At 46.7% G+C, this 18,784-nt stretch overlaps 1 protein-coding gene across 4 annotated transcripts in view; it reads left to right on the top strand.

Moving 5' to 3' along the window:
* Positions 1-5,843: 5,843 nt before the first annotated feature.
* Positions 5,844-18,784, top strand: part of TEX2 (testis expressed 2) — a 92,408-nt gene continuing 79,467 nt past the window's right edge. For 2 of the 4 annotated variants that reach the window (XM_033089516.1, XM_033089519.1), the window contains exon 1: positions 5,844-5,984. The gene's annotated coding sequence lies outside the window, so the exon portion shown is untranslated. Of the gene's footprint in view, positions 6,074-18,784 lie in introns of all 4 variants that reach the window. The other 2 variants (XM_033089517.1, XM_033089518.1) reach the window with 2 other exon arrangements.

Genomic DNA, 18,784 nt, shown 5'->3' with positions numbered 1-18,784 from the left:
AAGCATATTACCCCATTGTCTTCCTGCATGCATTACGCTCCACGAGCAGTAATTTTCCCTAGAAACATCTGATGTGGATATCTCCGATTTACAGATGAGGAAACAGGGGCGCAAGGAGTTTCAATAGCTTCTCCAACATCACATGGCTCAGAAATGACAGAGGCAAAACGTGAACCCAGGTCCAAAGGACCCCAAAGCTGCTAGCCTAATGCTGCTTCCCTGAAAACAATATTACAATCACATTAAAAGACATTTGAAATCTTATATCCCTCCATTCCAACTTAAGATGGTAGTTTTAGGGGGATAGTGCAAGGTTCCCCTTTTTGAAAATGAACTTTGTATCAGAAACCTCTTATGCACCACTGCGGTAGTGGCCAGTTTTGTAAGTGCTCCAACGAGCTTCCAGCAGGTGCAATCTGACAGGGTCTTGCCTTGGGCCTGCAGCTGGCACCTGCCAGCCCCTGCCAAGGACATCTCTGTTGACACCCACTGGGTGCCAGGCCAGTGAATCCCAGAAGCCAGGGCTCAGGCCCCTGTGTAGAGCCTTTCACCAGTGGGGGCAAAAGCCATTGGATAAATGCCTTCCTCTTATCCCCCCGCCCCAGATGGTGGGTCCTGAGATGCTTTTCACAGGGCTTCTCAGTCCCCCCAAATCAAGCAGCCTGGAATGGGGCCACCCCAATAACACGTTATCAAACACCTCTGCCCCCATCCTTGCTTTGGCCCCTGAGCCTCAGGGGTGCTCCCTGGGCTCACATTGCCCCATAACATATTCGCACATGAGCTTTTGTCTCAAGGACGGCTTTCTGGGGAAACCTGGCCAAAACAGATTCAAACATTTTCCTAGTCTAAGGTCTCACCCAAATATAGACCATCTTTGTCTTCTGAATCTTATAGGTGTCAGTACAGCAGCCCCGTGGGAATGGCAAAGGCTAGCAATTCCACCATTTCCATTTACAGTTCTATTTAACAACCTGGTCAGGAGCTGACGTTTCCCACTGACTTCTAGCTACTCTATGTCAGAGTATATAAATCACCTTTTCAAGATTAAAAAAAAAAACCCAAGCAACTTCCTTCTATGTTTAGGTGGATGTTTATGTCATTAAATGGCCAGCTGAGCCTTCCCACTCCTGCTACTTAAGGGGTGATGTGTTCTGGTGGGGAGAAGAAACGCAGGGCTGCAGACAGCCCATGTTGGCTGCACTGCAGACCCTTCATCCTGGAGTTAGAATTGTGCTCCAGGGTGATTCTGGGCAAGCTGCATATTGAATTTCCTGTGCTGGGGTGGATTAGAGGGCCTAGTGCTTGGCAGGCAGCAAGGATGGCGGGTGATGTCATGGTTATAGGGAAAGCGAGGAGTAACTGATGCCCCGGACATTTGTTCTCTGTGAGAAGCCCTGGGAGGCACAGAGTAAGCAGGAAAAGGGAGGGCAATGTCAATCCTTCCGCCTAGAAATTCCTTTCTGGCTCTGTTCCACATCAATTAGAAGCCACCATTCCCCCAAAGGCCCTCTGAACGACAGAGCTTCGAGACATTTATATTTAATAACCTCAGCTCTCACGTGCTAACCAGCAAAGTAAATAATCGACATCACCTCGCGGTCTGCTGCTCCATAATCACCCGGAATTAGTCACAGGGGCATCAGCCCACGTGTTGAGGCATCCTTAAAGCCCCTGAAGACGTCCCTCAAGTAGCCCCTCCCACTCCTGCTACTTAAGGGGTGATGTGTTCTGGTGGGGACGAGAGATGTCTGATGTCTCAGTGATGGTGGGAGTCTTCTGATTATTAACAGGGTTTTATTTTAGAAGGAACCCCTGCCCCCACCCCCACCATCTCGGAGGCACCCAGGGGTGGTGCAGTGAACAGAAAGTGCCAGAGTTTGTACAATCTCAGGTCATTCTCCATAAGGAGCTGGGGAGCGGGGGTGGCGGAGAAGGGCGAACCCAGGAGTTGAGCGTCTTTAGGAACTCCAACTCTATGACCACCCCTGACCTTGTCATCACTCCTAATTGTTCTGTGAAAATCTCACCTCCCCGATCCCACTCAGAATAGACACAACGTCTGGCTGTTTTCTTCTCCCCTGCCCCCACATATTTCCTCCTGTCCATCCCCTCCTTGCATTTCCTTGTATCTCCCCATGATCCATCACTTCAACCCCCGTTGTCAACTGTTTTGTATTTCTCCCATTCCTGACCCGATACCTTCCTGACTGGATTCTTCACACGTGGGCCCCGCTGCCAAGCCCCCAGATAACCATTCACCCCATTCTGTGGTCCTGGGGCCCCTAGGGCTACCCAGAATTCTCCCTCTCAAGCTGGCAGCTCCTTCTTTCATTCCTCTCAGTGGCTTTTCCAGTTCTTCACTGTTTCCCTCAAAGCTGCTGTTATCACCTCTCACCCACTCTCAAGAGATGACTTTCCTTCTTACTTCAGAGCTCAAAAATAGAAGCCAATAGGCAGGAATTTCCTCAACTTCCTCAACAGCCTATGAATGAATGACACCTACACCCATTCTTATCTGCATCCACCTCTTCACAGCGGAAGAGCAGACCCGCTTCCTGCCCCAAGCAACTCCCCCATCTCCTTGGGCCTCCTGAGACCCTGACCTGTCCTCACCTGCGCAGCCTCTCCATGCTCCTGTCTAAGCGCTTCTCCCCAGCCCAGCCCTAGGAAGCCTTTGCATTTTCAGCCCCACCTACCCTGCTTTGGTCCATGACCCCAATGACCTCCTCATTTTCAAATCCCAAAGTACACTGTTCAGAGTGCTTCTGACGACCCTTCTGAGGCATATGTTGTTATTGACCACTCCCTCCTTCTCCAATCTATTCTCCTTTGATGACAACTCTCTTAACGTGGGTGTTTACCACTTTTCTGCTTTCTCTTCTGAATAGCTTTCATCTGGCCACCTCTAAAACATTATTGGGGTTCTCCAGGGGCCTATTCTGTGCCCCATAGCTCCTGGGCTTACATTTGCGGAAGCCTATAGTGGTCTATCAACTTGTTGGTCTTTCTCTACTACATCTAGTGCCAAAAGTTGACCATTTTTACACTTTTTTACAAGTACCTTCATCTCCATCCCCAGTACTTAGCGCACCACCTGGCACGTACTGAGACCTCAGTGATTGCTCATGAATGGTGCCGCTTGTGGCACAATGGATCCCTAACATATTTTTAGATGTACAGGTGAATCAACTTTTTTGTTTTCACATCATAACCATTTCTCCCTTCAAAAATGCAATGCAGTCTCAAAAAATTGAATTAAAAATCTTAGAGCATTTTTCAATTTAGACTTTCATGAGAAAATAGGGGTTATCTTGAAAACTCATAATTGGGAATAATTCAGGTATACTAGACCCTTTACAGGCGTAAGCTGACACCTGGGTTGTGAGAGAGATTGGGTGATGGTTGGGGGAGTGGGGGGCAGATGCTAGCGTAATAACTTGGGCTTGAATTTCTGTGACTCCTACGTCTACTGTAGGTGACAAAATTTAGTTCACTTTGTACATGCTGTACAGATAAAGCAGCTATTTGGGGGACAAAGTAAGGAATCTTGCTCGCTATCTGAATTCAGCATCCCAATCCCTGACCTTTGTCATAGGTCACATAATGAGTCACAGATGCCAAGCTCTAAAATCACTCTTGCTATTTGTAAGTTCAAAGTACGTATGTATATTCATATCTATATTCTTTATTTGATTTGATTTGCATGCTAGCTCAAGGAGGCAGAATTGTTATTATCACATTTTATAGATGAGCAATCTGAGTGAGGCTCAAAGAGCTTTCATGACATCACTTGTTCAAGATCAAACGGATAATAAGTCAGAGCAATGGACGTTCAATCCAAGGCGGTGCTGCTATGTTACTCCGTCTTTTGGTGGAGATTGGTGATATTTGCTTCTTTTGCCTTTTGAAGTTATCTGTTCTGTTTCTGGCAGCAAGAAAGGGCCTTGCGGTAGGTGCTGGAGCACAGCAGTTAGTGGCCTGATCCTTAGGGTCATGAACGTTGGCTCTTTCGCTGCTGAGCTTGGACGCCTCACTATCCTTTGTGAGCTCGGTTTCTGCATCTTTAAAACAGGGAAATTAATAATCATACCTACCACACAGGGTTGTTGGAAGGTTTCAATGAATTAGTGTGTGTAAAAACCTTGACATAATGTCTGGTTCATAGCAACCTCTTCATAGGTCGGAAGTGTTACTATTATTATATGTTTGTTTATTTTTCAAAGCATTCAAATTCCTCCCTTTTCAAAAAGAAGGGCTCTTTCTAAGTGTTCATTCTTGGATCTTATTGGCCTCTAGTTTGAGGTCAGGTTGATAATGTGTTAATTAATCTAATATTTATGTAGGGCTTGGCATGGGCAAAAAGGTGGGTGGGCACTCTTGAGATGCATACTGCCAGCTTCCAAAGACCCTTGCAATTACGCCCTTCCAGGACCCAAGCCCACCCCTCTTCCTGAGGTGGGGGTTTTAAGATGTGGCCCAGCAAACCCTTGTCTGTTTCTCTCCTGATAACTGCCCTTGTTGCACATTTCCAGATATCCATGACTGGGGCCCTCTCCTGCTGAGACATGAGGTGCCTTTCCTTTGGCAATGCCAGAGGTTGGCAAATGGTGATCCCTGAACTGATGTGTACAACCCAGAGCCCTAACTCTGACAAGGCTGATCATGTGTGTGGAGCTGTCCCTGGTAAACACAACACCCATCAGATATCACAGCAAAAACAGGTTGTTGTGTGGAGCCATTCACTCCTTGCAGAAAGGGCTGGGTGGAAGGGGGCTACCCTTGAAATCGAGGGCAGTGACTTCCGGGGCAGATGTGTATCTGGAATACCAGGATGGAGAGAGGAAGATGGCTGGCAGGGTTGGCAGAGCTTGACGGTATTGGAATGAAGTTCCCAAAGGGCAAGAAGGCACCGTCCTGGCGTTATGACTGGGCCTGGTGATGGCAATGAGGAAGGGTGTGTTTGCCATTAAGCTGTTTAAGCATTGTTTCACAGCGTCAGAGGACAAGGCTGGCTTGTTGCTTCATCTCAGCCCTTCAACTTCATTTCTTAGTGTGACCCACACAAGGAACTGTTCTGAGTTTCTCAGTGGATGACCTCTAGCCCCAACTAGCAAGTCTCCCAACCACACTACTGATTTTTCAGATAAAGAGTTTAGCTTTATTTTTGGCAGTTGAATTTGAATTTCATTGCTATGATGGACTTGAAATATGTATCTGAGTGTGGTTCTTGTACCATGTCCATCGGAATCACCTCAGGGGAGGGGTGTTGAAAAATGCTTATTTTCCCCAGTCCCATTATAGACATAGAAAATTAGAGGTTCTGGGATGGGACCTAGGAATCTACTTGTTAAAAGTCCTCCAGAGTGAGGCTGAGAATGTTCCTTTTAAAGCCAATTTCTGGCATTGGACGGGGATGAATGTGTCTGACGGCCTTCTAAAGCCCAAGTTTGAGTGAATTTGCCCAGAGGCAGACCCCTGGTTCTCGGAGCCTCAGTTTCTCCCTCTGACAGAGGCAGGTTCTGACTTCACTTGTTGCTAGGCTGGATAGGAAATTAATAAGTTCAAAGAGCTGTGCAGCTGGTGGAGCCGGCTTGGGAGAGAAGAGACGCTCTTGACCCTCCCACCCCGGACTCTTCCAGTTAATTCTGCCGCCGCCCCTCTTCCCCAGCTCTGTGGGCCGCGTCCCCTTTAACAGACCTGACCAATCGCCCACCCATTTCCGCGGCTGCTCTTCGGCGCGCAGGTAGGGGCTGGATTGGCCAGGCCTGGCGCGCGGTCTGCTCCGCCCCCAGCGCTCTCTGGTTGGCGGCGGCTGCCGTGGGCGCGGGGTGGGTCTGCCGGCGGGGCGGGGCGGCCGGTACCCGGGGGTGGGCGGGCGGCAGAACAGCGGCCCGAGTCGGAGTCGGAGTCGAGGCTGGAGCCGCGGCGGCCGCGGAGTACGGACGCGAGCGCAGTACAATGAGGCAGCCAGCGGGTCCGGGGTGAGCGCGCCCGGGGTCGGGCGGGCTGTGGAGAAAGCACCCGTGGAGAAGGCCTGGGCTGGGAGCGGCTGGACCACGCAGTGTCCCGGGTACGCCCGGGGGCCGGTGGCCGTTGGTGCGGCAGGGCGCTGGGGTCGGACTCCTCAGGGCCCCGCCCTACTGTCACGGCCCGGGTGTTGACAGGGACGCCCACCCGCGACGCCCCCGGAAGAGCCCTTTTTTCCCTTGGGGCCGTGTGGGGCGGTTTGGGCTTAACCGCGGCAAAAAGTGCCCGCCGGCACGGCCCCCTAGCCTGCCGTCTGCGGGCACTCGGCTCCGGGCTCGGGTCTCAGCCACGGCCAAGGAGAACCGTCCACACGGGAACTAGGAAAACAGCTTGTAATTTTAGGAATGGGGCCCCGGGTTCCTGCCGTCCCCTTTGCCCACGTCGCGAAATGCTTGGAAGTCGAGAACCGCAGTTACTTTTACGCGGATATCAGGCTCTCTGCGCCTCGGGTTGTTTTTCTCCAACTCCTGGAAATCGCGGGTGGCCGTGGGGTGGTTTGCATGCCTTAGACATGAGGCGGCGGCGTGCTGAAAGCCGGGGATCGTAAGGTTAACAAGTGACATTGGGCTGAGGCCTAACGCCAGGTGTCCTGCCCAGGGCGCGTGTGTGACGGTGGAGGCTGTGGCTGCTGGTGAGCGCCCGAAGGAAACGGTGGGACGGGGAGAAGAAACGAGCAGCCGATTTCAGTTGCAGCGCGCATGCTGCCCAGAACGCACGGCTGACGCGGGAGTTGGTGCAGGGGAGTTTCCCGTTTTGAAAAAGGTTTTTGAAAAACTTAGCCCCTCACTGGGTTGATGGTTCCTGCGTCGGTTGTTATGGTTACAGGGCATCAAATGTAAAGGAAAAGTCCGTTTCCACACTCGCGCTTCTTTCAAAGCTAAGAAGTACTTTGTCACTACGTTTTATAGACACTGCACAAGGAGGACATACCCTTTCAGGGGTGTAGGAAAAGCCTGGGCTCCTTGAAGGCAGGGGACAGTGCCATATGCACGTTGAAGTCGCAGGTCTTGCACCATGGTTGCTCTGCACAAGAATTGAAAAGCACCAGCCTTTGCATGTTTTGATGATCTTCATCAAAGGACCTAACGGGGTCCTTTCAGGAGCCTGATGTAAGCTGGAAGGGAAACAATGAGGGACGTTCCTACGGAGACCAGTAAGGGAAAACGGAGGGGCAAATGATCCCTAAGCTCTAGGATGAAGACTGTTTGAGGAGTCTAGGTTTGTGGGGAGCTGGGCGACACAGTGAAGCTTATCTCACAGGAGGTACTGGAAGAGTGCAACTGCCATTTCTATTAGCTATTACCCAGCCCTTAAAGTAGTTCAGTATTCTTTCAGATTCTTCCAAAAGTTGGTAGTTGGTCTAAATTTACGGAAAACAAGTATGCTTCCTGAGGTGATGGGAACAGAGTGGGATTTTTGCCATATAGTCTTTTTTTCACATGGGCCTTTCTGGGAGTGTCAGTGAGGGCTTGAAGCAGGAGTGTGGAGGGCTCTGGGTGAGCTGAATTTGCCCGCACATTTATCTCTGGGGAAAGGTGCTGTGCCAGAGAGGAAAGAGATTAACTGATTCGGATCAGACGATGGCGGTAATTGAGACAACTGACAAGTAATCCAAGGGCTGGGGCAGAGGAGAGGGTAGGGAAAGTGCAAGAGTTTGTGCTGGGCCTTGAGGTTTAAAGAGCCTGTAGAAGGCCCGTGTGTGAGAGGATTGGAGACACAGCATATACCAAGCATCTTGTGTGTTTATTAGAATTATGTTTTAAAATGCTTCTGGAGAAGAAGCGGGAAAGATGAGGGTTTTGGTAGAATAAATGTGTAGGCTGTTTTGGAGTTTTGGTCAAAAAGAAATTGCTTGCAGTCAAAAAAGTTCAACTTATTTTTATTGAGAGTCAGCTGTATGCCAGAATCTTCAAGGCATTATGGGTACGATGGACAGGGAAAAAAACAAACCAAAAAAAACGGGTCAAGAGTTTGTTTATACATGTCATATGATTCGCCTTCCCTTCAAGTCAAAAGCTCTCATCTTCTGAGGATTTTCTGAAGCTCTTGAGGAAAGAAAAGGGATACATGCACAGAATATTACTTAACATAAGAGCAAAACAGAACAACGGGGAACTTTTTCCCACTGTAGATCACTTTTGGTATCAAACTAAACCTTCAAAGGCAGGTTTTCTCTCTTAGGTTTGGTATAAAACTATCTTCATCCTCATATGTATTGATCAGTATCTTGGGATGGTGTTAAGTTCCTGTTCTTTCTTTTTTTTCCCCTTTCCCCTATCAATTCATTTATTCAAAAGTTTGGAAGTTCATTGAACAATCCCTGTCCTCCAGATGCTTCCAGTTCACTTTCTTTGCCTGGGTATCCCTCAGGGTCTGCGTTCTTCTGTCTGAGCCTGTCCCTGTTGGGAATTGTTGAGGTCACAGGAAATGTTTGTTTTTTGATTCTGTCGCATAGTAGAAGCAGAAGGCAGCTAGTTTAGAAAAGAGAACATTCGTTGAAGTCTAACTCTGCCGTGTACTTTCTCACTTTATATTGATCTCTCTCCCTTCCAAACCAGTCCTCTAAGGGAACTAGATGGTGGTGGCCTCATTTTATAGAAGAGGAAACTGAGGCTGAGAGCCGTTCAGTAACTTGCCCAGGGTGATAAGCTGGTTAGATGGTGGTATCAAAGAATTTCAGTCTAGAACTTTCTGATTCTAAAACATACATTTTTTTTTTTTTCCATTGGATCACGTTGCTTTTTCCCAGAAGAGGAACAGCAGTTTATTCAAGATAGTCTGTCACATTGCCTTTCTTGGACATACAAAAGGTCAGGTTCAGAGATTTTCAGAGAATTGCTACAGTTACTGTATTCGTGATGGCGCAGGAGTTAGCACCGATGTCCTGCCTCTCTGCCTGGTGCATTTTGGGTAATTCATGTGGCCATTGGGAAATCTGAGTTTACTGTTGTGAAAAGGTGATAGCCTTACCAGGTCTGTATCCCTGTGCTTCCATTTACCAGCTCTGTGACCTTGGGCAAATAATTTTCTCTATCCCTCAGTTTCTTTATCTGTAAAATGGGACAATATCCACATTTCAGCAATACTAAGACAGTACAATTTGTCTCAACATTTCTGAAAAAAAAAAGTATCTTATAATCTATGTGGTTTAGAGTTGTAGTTTGGCAGTGACTTCCTTTTTTTGTACATAAAATAGTGGTGTATCTTACAATCGGTGGGGTTTTAGATTAGATGCGCTATAGATGTATATTCTCTATAGGTCGTTGTAAGGATTACATGAAGTCACTCGTGTGTCTGGCACATAGGGAGCATCCAGTAACAGTTGATGCTGTCGAGTGACAGACGTGTACTTACCTGGTGGGTGGCTCTGGAGAGAATCTCATAAGATTTGCCACTCAGAGCCCAGGCAGTAATCCGTGATCTGTGGGCCAGAGGAACATTTTCCAGTTTGCCTGGAGTTCTGTCCTTTGGCTGACTCTTGTCCCCATGAGAAGCCTTAACTTCAGGAGCTAACAATCCATGGACAGACAGCTCCCTTTGTCCTGCCTATTCATTAAAGTCTTTGTCAACTTTAAATCCCAAGTTAAAAATAAGTGTCGTTATAAGAAGATTGGAAACTACACTGATGGGAATACTGTTACATGTGAATTTTAAAGCACCTCAAGGTTATCTACAAGATTCTGTGTTGCCCCTCTCCGGACTCTTTATAATGCTTCATTGCATTGTGTGAACTGTCCGTGAGACCCCCTTAATCAGCAGGATGCTGAAGGCTACTGGCACTGGGTGTGCCAGCGAGAGCTCTGGAGTTGGCACCAAGAGGCCTGCTCCCAGCCCTGGGGGTTTCTCCTGTTCCTGTGTGTGTTCTTGGGCACATCATTTCACCATCTGGGCCTCCCGATCTCTTTTCCAAAATCAGGACTTAATTTCTTAGTCTCTTCCCCCCACTCTCTCCAACAATGTGTCATAAATTATGTGAGTTTATGAATCGAAGGATCTGAGAAGTTAAATAGTTGATAGGAAATTACTTCATTCAGGACTCCCAAAGTCTCACTTGGATGTTTGTGATAGTGCTTTATAAATAAAATAAAAAACAAATAAACAAACAAAAAAACCCCAACAACCAAAAAAACAGTAGGCAGATGGTAACAGTATGAGTAATTATCATTTATGAAGAATTGCTGCATGCCAGGCGCTGTTTCTGCTTTTAAACCTCACATAACCCTATGAGTTGTAGCTACTATTACCAATCTTATTTTAAGATGAGAAACGGAGGTTCAGAGAAGTTAAGCAACTTGTCCAAGATCACAGAGCAAGGACAAGGGCTTGTAGGGGGACTAGAACTCAGACATATGGTACTCCTCAGTACGACTTATATGGGTGTTGCAGGTGGACCCTGCCTCCTTGAAATCCTCTCAAGCCATGTGCCCTGCAAGTTTTCCCAGTGTCAAAGGATTCCCCCTGCTCTGAGGTCAAAATTCCTAACCCTTTATTGTATACTGACACCTGTTTAAATTCAGAGTTCTTTTCAGGACATCTGCTACGTACCGGGAGACCTGTGTTATACCTAAAGAATAGCCCCTATGGGAGTTGCCGAAAACTTAAGTCCTTGAAAGGAAAGTGTTTTTCTTTGGTGAACAAAAGCCATAGGCCAGGTCCCTGTGAGCCTATGGATAAGTGGAACTGTTTCGAGGAGATTCTGATCTTTCTATGTAGAGCTGTTGGGATGGGAAAGGTGGGTGGACTTTGAAACAGCTAGGTAACCTTTGTTGGGTTTGTCTGGATGTTGGTTCTAAGGGCTCGTCCCTAAGATGATGTGAACTAACAAACAGAGTGCCTCCCAGCTTATCCTAACAGTTGAGTACAGCACAGGGCAGGAGGCGCTCTCTTCAGTCATAAGCCTATTTAGGATTTGAGATTCAAATCCACCCCTTGCATGCTCCTGCAAATAACCTTTCAGAATCACAATATGCATTTTATGAGTTTCATTTCTCTTTTGTTACTAAAAGCTGATATACGCTGACCTGTTCTGTTATTCAATTTTAAGTCCTTTCTTACATCTAATGCTGTCTTTTAGGCAGTGTTCTTAAAGCTGGTTCTAGTTATCATTCGGGCCTTGAAATAGAGAATTTAAAAACTTTCCACTGAAAGGACTGACTGAACAATGACTGTCAGTCATTCAACAAAAATTTGAGCATCTCCTGGAGCCAAGCATTGTGTTTGGAGTTGGGGGTCCAGTGGGGAGCAACACAGATAGATGTGTCCCTGCCAGCGCATAACACATTGTCTAATCTGGACAATAAAATAAGTCAACAGACATATGCATCATACATATTAAAATTGTGACAAGTGTGACATCTCCTTTCTCTGAAGAAAAAGAATAGGGCGCTGCGAAAGAATAAAGGAAAGAGACCACCAACTGGGAGTGTTGCGAAGAGCATTTCAAGAGAGGGACCAACATGTGGAAAGTATGGCTGTGGTGAGGAGGGGCAGAGAGGAGAGGCGTAAAGATGGGAAAGGCAGGCAGGCAGGTCCCAGGCAGAGCAGCACAGGTGGAGGGGAAGATCTGGGGCTCAGGAGCCGGACCCTGCTTGAGGGGCCTTGGGAATTTCTTAACTTCTCAGTGCCTCAGTTTCCCACCTCTGAGTGGCTGTGAGGATTGAATGAACTACATAGTATGTAGAAAGCCCCGAGAGCAGTGCTGGCGTGTACAGGAAGGGCTGTGGGTAAGGGTTTGCTGACTCTCACGCGGTGCGGAACTTGACCTAGAGTGGATGAGCTTCTGTTCTTGGTCAGCATTTTCCATCATTCCACGTGTAAAGTAACCACAGGGCTGAAAGTAAGACCAAAATGGCTAAGAGGCATGTCCGCGGGAGGCGCTCCAAGGTAGCTTGGTGTGGGGCGGTCTGTAATGCTCTAACCATTGAGCACCTGTACCTGCGGCGTCTCCCCTACCTGTAGGAGCCTGTGCAGTGCGTGCAGTGCCCAACTGGAAGCAAGGGTGAACCGGAAGCAGTTGTTTTGCTGCTTCCTGCAGTTGTCTGCTTTAGTGTTTGGATATGGCAGGTAGATTTTTAGCCTTTTTTTTTCCTGATAAGAGGAAGCAGAAGCCAGTGGCCTATTACCAGGTGATCAAACATGGCAACTCAAAGCTGCTATGTGCAGTACCTGCCTAAACCCCATCTCCAACATAATTTGGTGTGGTGCTTTGTCACCCAGGAGAACATCTGCACCTTGGGATCATACACGAGGAGAACATCATAAAACACGTCACTGGCTTTGGTTCTTTGGCTTGGCTTGGCTGTTCAGTACAATACTATGAACCCAGCTGCATCAAAGTTTATAATTATCCTACAGCGCATTTGTTAGAACTGATCAAATGTGTATACATATAATTGAATGAGTTCCTTTTGAAAAAGAAACTTTTATTCTGGAAACATTTTTTAAATTCACAAAAGTAAAGAATAATGTAATGAACCCTATGTAGCTATCACTCAATTTCAATAATTATTGACATTTTGCCAATCTTGTTCTAAGATAGTTTCACATTTGAAGCATTGTTGGTGGATTTTCTGTCACATATAAATGTATCTTTGGAATATAAAATCATATGGTAGATATGGTCCTAGGGAAAAAAATTTCTGCATGCTGCAAATTATAGGATTGGTGTTGCAATTCAGAATCTGAAATGAACATTTCTGGGAAGCCCCTTATAGACTTGCTAATGAAAAGTAGGCATAAAAATTAGAGTGCTTTCAGTTAATCTATATACTTACTACATATTGACTGTATTGGGCAGTGTGTGGGGTATATATAAGAAAAGTAAGACAGTCTCTGCCCACAGTGACTCATAAAATCATGTCACTTTCTTCCCCACAAGGAATCACAAGGTTATTTTCAAACATTCCTGGCAAATGAAATTTACACAAAGCCCAAACTATGAAACTAACTAAAAAGCAGTATTTTAGTGGTATATATGAAGTTCAAATTTAGCATTCCCTTGTAAAATCAAAGAGGACATAGTCAATATGTAGTAAGTCTCTTCTGTGAAACTTTTGTGTGTTTTTTAGTAGAAATTTAAACCAACCATGTGAAGAAGCCTGAAGCAACGCCTTTGTGGACTTTTCAGTAATGTTGGACGTGTGCCACACGTGTGCTGTCAATCTGGCGGCCACAAGGCGCCTGTGACTACCAAACACTGGAAAATGCCTAGTCCAACTGAGAAACTGAGGTTTTAGTGGTATTTAATTTTAATTAATTTCCATTTAAATAGGCACATGTGGCCACATTGGGCAGTGTAGCTCTATAAAACTGTAAGTCTCCATGATAGAACAGAACCCAGCACAAACTAAATTCGGCAACAAATGAAAGAGCACAATTCAAATGTAGTTCCAGAACTGAGTACATTTTAGAGAAAAGGGGTTTGATTACATAGAAGGAAGAACTGCCTGTTGGGGTTCATGGTCTTCCTGTAAGAGCAAGGTTTGGTGTTCAAAGACCTGCAGAGGTTAGATTTGATGCCGATGTCTGCTGGGGCTGAGGATCTTAAGAAACGAGGAGTGAATCTCCCGAGTGGAAAGTGCTCGCGCTGCTTGTTGCGTTGCAGATTGTCTCTCAGAGGTAGAGAGGGTCTGCTGAGGGGCTCGGGGGAGGGTTTCCGGAGGTAGGATGACCAGCTTCGGGACTTGTATTCGCTGCTGGGAGCCTTTAGAGGCTCAGAGCAGCCATGCCAAGGGCCTTGGTCACTTCTTTCTCCCCAGCATACAGTAGATGCTTGATAAATATGTTTCAAAAGTGGATGCCGTTTTCAGGAATAGATTTAAGGTCAAATAAGGAGAATGGCTTTAAGTTTATCTGGAAATTCTGAAAAACAAGTGCCTTGGGAAATCGAATACAGTGGGCTGAGGAGTATGTACAGCCAGTGTTTTCTGCCAGAGGAAATTGACATTTCTCTCGCTGCGAATGCAAGCTGGCCTTTATGTAGTCCTTAGCAAGTGTTGATTTTTATCTGGAAACATCTCTCAAACATTCTCCCTTTCCGGTTTCACTGCCACCACTATAGTCCAAACGACCATCTTTTTTTTTTTTGCTTAGAAGACAGCAGCAGCCACTGCCTCACTGCTCTCCCCACAACCACTTCTACTCCTTTCTAATCTATTAACACCACTGCAGTCAGGGTGGTTTTAAAAATTCCTGATATGACTGTTCTGTCCTTGCTCAAAACCCTGTGAGGGCTTCCTGTTGCTCCTGGGATAAGATCCACATTCTGAACCTGTTCTGACAAGTGAAGTGTGATCCAGCCCCTCCTGCTTCTACTTCTGCCTGTGCCCATGCCTTTCTCCTCCTCGTTTATCGTGTTCCAGGCACCTTTCTGTCCCCATCTGGAAGGGAGCTAGGCCTTTCAGGAAGGGAACCACCTGCTCCCTCTTCAGGAAGCAGCTCCGCCCCCTCACCTCACTGCCTTTTCTCTGGTCCTTTATAGCATTTCCCACCTTTCTTATGACACATTCATTAGTAGACATCTGCTTTTCCCCTTCCTCCACAGGGCAGGGACCTTGTTGATTTTGCTCACCATTTTATACCCAGGACCTAGCATAGCATCTGGCCCATTGCACAAGCTTCTTAAATGTTTGTTAGGTGATGAATGAATAAATGCATGCAAGCACACTAATAAACAAGGGGAAACTTGAGGAATGCTCTTTAAAAGTTGGGTTTATTGGAGGGATTGAATAGTTGTTAGAGTAGAATAATTTAGAAAGGGAAATAAGGGGGTGGAAAAGAGTCCATGGGGATCCGTTGGTGGAGCTGTCCAGTGGGTTTAGAGTTGTCTACGAAAGAAGCATGTTCTGTGTCTTTGACTCAGACTTGAAAGGCTTTCGCTTGCCAAGTTGCAAGGGTGGTCCTCTTGTCTAGACAGGCTTCCTGTCCCAGCCTCAGGAGGCATTGCTCTCACTGAGTATGTCGTCGGTAGCTCGTCAGGCTCCAATGAAACCTGAAGGTTGGAGTGTTCCCTGCGCAGCCCACAGGCAGGGATGTAGTAATCTTCCTCTCTTTCTAACGGTAGGGATCCTGCCCTGCTTGTCTCTCTCTCTCTCTCTCTCTCTCTCTCTCTCTCTCTCTCTCTCCCTCCCCCCCCCCCCCCCCCTCCCTCTTTCCTCTCTGTTAACCAGCTCTCACTGCCATTAGCAAACCAGGATACTGTGCCCGGAGGGGTGGTGGGCAGGTGTTTGTTAACAGCCCAAAGAGGCCTCTAGGCAGCAGGAGGAGGGAATTCTGGACGCTCCTTGGTAGGGAAGAGGTGTCCAGGTTTGGGGAGACCAGCCCTGCAGACAGGGAGACTTGTTCTTCCTGAGGTCAACTTCTGGATGAGGGGAGGAGCCTTCCAGTGCTGGTGAGATCCACCTGTCACATGGGAGGGATTCACAGGAGACACCTGGGTTTTTACCTGGACCTTTGAAGTTCTAAACAGGAAATGGAAGGACTTGAGGCAGAGATAGTGGTTACATTTCTTCTAAAACTTCAGGATTCTGAAAGAGAAAAGTGATACGGGATGTCACTAACTGGTTTCCCAGGTCATGTTTTTGTTTTGTTTTGTAAGGAAGGGACTGGTTCCCTAGACCAGGGCCTCTGATAACCAGAGAGGAGGTATTTCCTGAAGACCAGAGAGATGTGTTTTCTGGGAGAATTTCAAGTCTGGTTAAATAGGCTTTAAGCTGCATATTAAGGGGACAAACGAGAAAAATATACAGGAAAATTGCAGAACCAGATACCATAGAGACCTGTGTGGCTCAGCAGTGTAGGCACCAAAGTGATGCCCGGGAACTCCCAAGGGGGAATTAGCATCACCGAAGCTGGTTGAGAACCCACTGAAGGAGGGCGTCAGGAACCTGTAAACTCACGCCTGAAGGTGAGCAGCTAGCGCCTCCGTGCACTGGAAACCCTAACAGCACAGCCAGGTAAATATGATCTGGTGGTAGATTGGATTGGAATAGAGCAAAGTAGGATGGGTACCCCTGGCTCCAAAGAAAACCCTAGGAGAGGGTCACTGTGTGCCTGACCATGGCAGGCTGATCGATGGGAAGCGTTTCAACTTTGATGGACAGAGCAGCGGGCAGGTTATATCATTGTAGGGCTCTGCCTGCCAGACTGAGGGGGCAAGGGTGGTTTTTCCATAGACAAATTTTAAGAGGCCCCTGGCAGGTGTGGTAGACCATGCAGATGTTTGACGGGAATCTTATTAAAAGTGGACCATGTGGTCAATTCTAACCTCAACTTGCTGATAATTTTATCTCTGAGAGCAGGTAGATGGGAAGTGTGTGTGTGTGTGTGTGTGTGTGTGTGTGTGTGTGTGTTGGGGCTGGTGCTGCTTAGACCTAATGGTGACAAATAAGGAAAAGCCAGTTGACAGTGTGGATGGGGTAGACCCATCCAGAGGACGAGGGAGCCTGTGACTGCAGCCCAGAAATCAGCGCAGAGCTGGGGTCCATGCAGGCTGGCTGCACAGTGCCTGCCTGTAACCATCACAGTCCCTGGGCTGAGCACCTCCCACCTTATGTCCCTGTGTCCTTTGATGAAAGGATGGAACTGCCTCTCACAGAAGCTGGCACGGGAGCCATCTTGGTGTCCTCAAATCCAGATGCCTGTTAGAAATGACCTCTTGAATATTAGCCTACAGCGATGACTAATCTGACGTGGGCCCTCCTTCGTTTCCCATTTACTTCTGTAGAGTTAAGAGCAGAGAACTCCAGTCCCTGTGCTGGGAAGTCTGAAGGGAGCTGTCCTCCCTGGCTAAGTTCACAGGCAGGAGCAAAGTACTAGAAAACCCGTGGGAAAGGGCTTGCTTTTGTTTTACTTTCCCTGGGTAGGCTGATGTCTGTGGGGACACGATGAGCGGCGTTCGATCCTGGTGGGGTAGGTTACTACAGTAAAGCAGGAGCAGTAATTTTCTTTTTTTTTTTTTTAAGGCTAAACCTTGCAACAGAAATGACTATTGATCATGCTCTGAGCCAGAGCCCAAATTCATTTGGTCAGCCTAGCGTTTGTCTTACGGCTTGACTGATGGGGACGGTGGCAGAGGCTTAATAGCCTGAAGTGAATTTTATTTCATGAGGTCTGATTTGTGGTACAAAAATCTTGTGGAGGGAAAAAAACAACTCTTAAGCTTCTGAATTGGTGATAAAGTTGTTTTGGCAGCAAATGTAGCGAGTACAGGGCCCAGAATTTTCTGGGGCCGATGGTCCAGAGGGCCTTTCAGCTATATGAATTTATAATGCCAAAGTATCAATCTCAAAAAATAAAATTTAAAACAATTGAAAAATATTTTTTTGGACCCACAGCTTAGAAGTCTTCCAGGAATTGCAAGTTTGACTAGTTCTAAAAAACCTAGCCCTACTGTGGCCTGATAAGAATTTTAGCCATTTTGTGTTATCTGTCAGAGTTGACTCATGAATTTCAATTTTCCCTCCCAAAATCGCTCTCCTGCTCCTCCTGGGCTCCCTTCTACTGTGCTACAACGGGGTGCTTTGTCCCCTCACCCAACACTGCTGAGTAAGCACGGAGCTGGTGGTTACTCAATCATTAACTGTTGATTGGTTAATGTTGACTGAGATGGGAGCTTTATAGCAAGCTGAGGAAAACAGGTGAGATTTTTTTTTTTTTGGCCACATTTTTCTGTTTTACGAGTTTATACACGTGTTCAAATTGGGATTTAAAATGGGAATGATAACAGTTGTCACCCCAATAAACTTTAATTAAAAAAAAAAAGAAAAAGAAGGTGGGAATGAGAGGTTTTTGCAGCAGTAAAGCAGGGGCAGGTACCCGGTTCAGCCCTGTCATTTCGTATTTCTTGCCTGTCATTGCAGGGGACCCATCACTATCTCTCAGTGGTGTGATGCTATTGCTAAGGGAGGGATTGGCCCTGCGGGACAAGCAGCAAGCCCGGAAACTGGCTCTGGGAGCCCTCATCCAACCACGATGATGATTTGATCCAACCTCAAATTCTTTGAGGCTTGAGAAAGGGCTGATCACATAGGTTGTCCCCACATTGAGTTCACATGGGCTGGTCATCAGGAATCCTTAAGCATTCAGCAGGTGACACTGCTCAGAAGACAGTGGCTGTGTTTGTGGACGGTCACTGGGCAGGTTCAGTCTCTTGCAGTGAAAGTCAGTCTTCTGTGAATTTCTTAAATGAAGTCCTTACCCACTTTGCCATTTCTTTTACTGAAAGCCTTTGAAAAATCGTAAAGCAAGTACTATTTGAATAGCAGTACACATGACAAATTCTTAATTATAGATGGTTAGTTAAGTTCTTTTCTCCCAGATTATTATTTTTTTCTCCCAGATTATTAATACCTTGTAAGTCAATGTGCCAGTTTTTCTTTCTTTCTTTTTTAACTTAAGTAAGCAGTTAAGTATGTTAGGGAATTTTAATTTGCTTTTCAACTTTTTGGTTATTTGTGGAGTGTCTATAGAAAGTCACAAGCTATTTTTCCATTAATATCTTGGTCCCAGGAGTAAAAGTACCGGCGAAGCTTTGGGAGGCTCTAGAAGACTGTCATCTTCCTGGAGCAGGACCTCATCCTGCTCTCTCTCTCTGTCCTGCCCAGGCTCCCAAAAGACCATGCACCTACCATCCAAAGGGGGTAGATCAAAACTCTACCCTTCCTCCTCAAAACAATGTCATAAGTTCTTTAAATCAGGGCTTCTAATCTTGGGGGGATGGGGGAAGGAAAAATCAGGGTCTTCTTGCAAATTGAAT

The sequence above is a fragment of the Rhinolophus ferrumequinum genome, chromosome 21, assembly GCF_004115265.2.
Source record: "Rhinolophus ferrumequinum isolate MPI-CBG mRhiFer1 chromosome 21, mRhiFer1_v1.p, whole genome shotgun sequence".
NCBI classification, from domain to species: domain Eukaryota; kingdom Metazoa; phylum Chordata; class Mammalia; order Chiroptera; family Rhinolophidae; genus Rhinolophus; species Rhinolophus ferrumequinum.
The sequence above is the reverse complement of the archived record's forward strand: the minus strand, read 5'-3'. Positions and strand labels throughout refer to the sequence as shown.